At 47.9% G+C, this 4,850-nt stretch overlaps 1 pseudogene across 1 annotated transcript; it reads right to left on the minus strand.

The window, feature by feature from the left end:
* Nucleotides 1–1,999: 1,999 nt before the first annotated feature.
* Nucleotides 2,000–2,331, minus strand: LOC311226683 (annotated as a pseudogene). Its single transcript has one exon. The product of its transcript is annotated as an uncharacterized misc_RNA (transcript).
* Nucleotides 2,332–4,850: the final 2,519 nt, after the last annotated feature.

Raw genomic sequence — 4,850 nt, forward strand, 5'->3', positions numbered from 1 at the left:
ATTTGAGACACTGTTGGTATAGAATCAAGGCAGGAGGTGGCAGAATTACACTCAGAGACAATCTTACAGAGGTCAGGTAATATAATACATAGTTATCTCAGGTGGGTTGCCACTCTCGGCCAGATCTATAGCAGAGACAATGCTTGCTCTAATCAAAGATATCTTGTCATCAAAGAAAACTGCGAGCTCTTCACCTTTGTGGCTGACTGCTGCGGTATATGGGGGGTGGCATGTTGATCAGCCGGTCGATGGTGGAGAAAAGTACCCTGGAGTTACCCATATTTTCTGAGATCATTTTGGAAAAATAATCCTTTCTCGCAAGTTGTATTGCCTTATTGTGTCTTTGTATACATTTCAGTGAGCTATGAGTTTGAATTTCCTCCATTTTCGCTCGGCTATCCTACATTTTCTCTTGTTATCTTTAACATTGGTGTTATTTAGCCATGGAGAGATTCTATCAGTTTTTACCTTCTTAACCTTCAGAGGGGCGACAGTATCTAACACTGTTGACAAGGAGGATTCACTGCATTGGTCATACGATCTCATCATACTAGAGAATTTTGCTAACTGAATTTTTACTGAAACTGAACATTTTAACTGAATTTAAGAACAGTAGACTATTGGAAAATGATTTTGGTCAGTATACTACAATGTAGAGGTGTAGTGGTTACGTCATTGCCGTTTTTCCGTGTTCCACCCTCTGTCCAACGCAATGTATTTCCCTATTGCCCATTTCTAAATCGTCTCGTTTAAACCAAATAAAGCATGAACATTTGCATGGTGTACCTTTCTGTGCGTATTCATCCACAATCTATAGCTCAACATGAAAATATTCGCAATTAATCATAAAAATAAATCGCCAAATTTTATTTCAACCAAAAATGCTTAAAAGGGACATGCATTATAAATAGCTTTTTTCTGTGTTTAGCATGTTTTTATAGTAATAGGAGTTAGTATCAATGGGTCTGTGTCTCTAATTACCATATTGACTCATCAGTCTAGTCTCAAGTTCACGAGATCCTCCCTCACTCAACTAAACTGTTCTGATTTGATGGTTTCCGTGACGTTAAGGTTTCTGTGACGTTAACATAGCACTGATTTGCATAACTAACGCCCCCTCTATAGCGCACAGTGACACCCGACACTTCCTCAAACGGGAGAGGCAGAGAGAGAGAGAGAGAGAGAGGGAGAGAGAGAGGGAGAGACAGATAGAGAGAGGGAGAGAGAGATAGAGAGGGAGGGAGAGAGAGAGAGGAGAGATCGCTCCGAGAGCGCGCGTGTGCACGCTTCGAGTCGCGATGCAGGGGGACTCGGGGAGAGACAGAGGAGACATCTCTCCGTATGAGCCTCTCTCTCTCCCTCTCTCTATCTATCTGTCTCTCTCTCTCTCTCTCTCTCTCTCTCTCTCCCTCGAGTCGGGAGCACTATATATCACTGTAATATCTTTGCGCATGCTCCCACGCGCACGCCCGTATTCAGATCCGTACAATAATAATCACAGAGGTATATATTGTCATTTTAAACAAGTTACCAATGCATTGTCCTGTGGGATTATGCCCCCCCCCCCCCCCCCCCCGCGGCGACATTAATTAGTATCCCCCTCAGTTTCTCTCTATCTCTCTCTGTGCCAGTCGCAGACTGTGTGGATGAATGTCACTCAAAGTGCTTATGGGCGGAGCCAGGCCAACACAGCCTGAAATCCAAAGGGAGAAAATGTATGCTTTTGAGTACTTGATTAGAAATATAAAACAATGAATTATTTTGAATAAAACCTTACAGAGGTGTTCCATAGACTCACAGTTGCCAAAATATTGCTAGGAATATCAATGCATGTCCCCTTTAAACAATAATGTTAGTGATAGAAGGGAACTCATTTTGTGCAAAAATTGAAAGCTTTTCAATGTTCATGAGGCAGAATTGTTACAATAGCCAATAATCCATTTTACCAATGATAAATAATCCCTATACGGGTGGACCTCGCGGGCGGTCCAAAGCGACGTCAGACTACATCTCCCTGTTTACCTTCTGTCTCGTCGGTTTCCCCGATCTGAGGCAGCTTCTCTGGGGGGGGCTTCTCGGGGGCGGGGGGGGGCTTCTCTGGGGGGGGCTTCACATACTCCACCAGGTCGGTCACGTCGTAGGAGGAGACGCCGGCCTGGTGCCGGCAGCAACACGGGCACATCTTCTGCCACCAGCGCCGACAGCACCCCCCTCCTGCTTCTTCTCCTCCCCCTCCTTGTGAATGGACACCTCCACCCTGGTGGGCTGGGCCACGCCGTGAAAGCGGCCCACCTCTGACGTACCGCGCACCATCAAGCGCTCGCCTGGCATTCTGTTTGGGAGAGAGAGTGTGGGGTGGGTGAATGAATGGAGGGGTTGGTAAATGAACGGAGAATGAGAGAGAGAGAGAGAGAGAGAGAGAGAGAGAGAGAGAGAGAGAGAGAGAGAGAGAGAGAGAGAGAGAGAGAGAGAGAGAGGTGGCAAGAGGACGAGAAGCTTCAGGGAATGGTTTCACACTTCCATATCAGGAATGGTTCTCTTGTGGTCACATTGTACCGGTCAACCGCACCGCAGACTTGATGCTGTACCACTCCATCGAAAGGGATGGTTTACATCAACCACAGCCTTGCATAATCTCTGACCCCCCCCATTCCTCCCTCTCCTCTCCTCTCCTCTCCTCTCCTCCCATCTCCTCTCCTCTCCTCTCCTCCCTCTCCTCTCCTTCCTCTCCTCTCTTCTCCTCTCCTCTCATCTCCTCCCTCTCCTTCCTCTCCTCCCTCTCCTCTCATCTCCTCTCCTTCCTCTCCTCTCCTCCCTCTCCTCTCCTCTCATCTCCTTCCTCTCCTCTCCTTCCTCTCCTCTCCTGCCTCTCCTTTCCTTCCTCTCCTCCCTCTCCTCTCCTTCCTCTCCTCTCCTTACTCTCCTCCCTCTCCTCTCCTCTCCACCCCCTCCTCTCCTCTCCTCCCTCTCCTCCCCTCTCCTCTCCTTCCTCTCCTCCCTCTCCTCCCCTCTCCACTCCCCTCCTCTCCTCCTCTCCCCTCCTCCCTCTTGTAAGATCCTGATCAAACTGGCCAGTATCACGTCTTCGTCTGCTTGGCTCTCCATCCAATTCCTCTGCGTTGTGTACTTTTAATGGTCCTGACGTCTACGACACTGGCTGATAAGATCCTATCTCCCCCGTTAGTGCAATCCATAAACCATACTAATTGTCCACCTCCGTAAGAATTCGACACTTCGACACCGTGAAATACCTTATGAGGAAAAGCATTGTTTTATTGCTATAAACAGAACCTCATAATCAGATGTTATCAGATGTTATCAAATTGTATCGTCCTTGAAGAGTCTATTCTAATGATCTTTCGGTGTGTTCGTCTATCGTCCTTTTGTTATTCAGTCCAATAGTGTTCAGGCCTGGTCTTTAGCCTAACCCTCCTCGCGTTAGCCGGAGCTAATGATGATGTGGCATTCTCCCCCCCCCCCCCCTCCTCTCTGTGATGAGAGGAGAGAGTGTCTTCTGTGTGATCTCAGTCCTACTCGCTCTTGGTCAGATTCTAGTCTGCCTTACACCCGGAAACACTGTTCGACTTATAGATCCTCGCTGTAGCAACGATAGCCCACCCCTTTCTGGTTGTCATGTGCCGCGTTGTCATGACAACTGCGTTAATAACCTTTCACACCATTAAACGTTTCATTAAGATGAACCTCTCTCCCTCCTGCTCTGGGAGACACTCGCTCTTATCTCAGATGTTCCTACAAGGAATGTCAACAAACATTCTCTCGCTGGCAGTGTGGTGCTCACTCGCTCTGAACCAACCTCTGCTAAGCCAAACACATTTCTGCCCTCTCTGACCTGGCACCATTAGATGCTACCATCTTCCCCCAATCTATACATCACATACATTGAAAAAGCACCCCAAATCTCTCATTCCCCCCTTTGATTCTTAATCAACCTTCAGAATCATAAATCATTATTTGGTTTTTTAATTAATTATGCCAAAAATAGCCTGTGGTTGAAGCAAACCAACCTCATCTCTCGTGCACAAGAAACGAAGACGGCCCACGGTCAACCCAGTGATCTTGCTGCCTGATGTCTGTTTGCGCCCCCCTTCGTGCACAAAGGGAACCGAAACCGACCACCAACACCAACAACATCCAACGACTCATAACAATTAGAGCTCCTCTGTCTGCTCCCAATAATTCTATCCTGTTGTTTTACTGTTTTCCCTCTTATCTACCTTCTATATATATATATATCCTTCTATACATATATCTTCTATATGAATCCTCCATTTATATCTCATACTCCTAATCAATGAACACAGGACTTCTCGCTGTTGTCTCGTCTCTCGATCTCCTGATTGACTCTGAAAGGAAGTCCCTGTTTTGTCCATGATTCACCGCCCATGCTCTGTTGTTTCAAAACGCTCTCTAAACAGCGTCTCCGCAGGGAAGCCCCCTCTGATGTCCGCCTCGTTCTCCCCTGGGCAACACCGCCTGCGACCGCTGGACTCCGCCCCGTTGGCCGTCTCCGCCCCGTCGGTCATCTCCGCGCTGTCGGTCATCTTGGTTGAGGCTCATCTCCACCGCCGTCGGCCCTCTCCAGACTCTGAAAGCAGAAACACCACGCCGGCAGTTTTCCTGTACACTCGACCCTGTGTTTTCTATTAGTCTACCGTGGCTTTGGGCCTGTGGCTCGTTCTCTATATATTTTTTCCTCTGCAAGCCCCTGCCATGGCCACGCCCTTTCAGACTGTTGGACGGTGTGAGTGTCCTACAGCCCATGGCGCTATTTGTTCTCTATTAGTCCCCCACCTTCTCAACACCCATATCTAATCCTACAGGGCTGTTCC

This window comes from Notolepis coatsorum (assembly GCF_963971535.1).
Source record: "Notolepis coatsorum genome assembly, chromosome: 4".
In the NCBI taxonomy this organism is placed as follows: Eukaryota; Metazoa; Chordata; class Actinopteri; order Aulopiformes; family Paralepididae; genus Notolepis; species Notolepis coatsorum.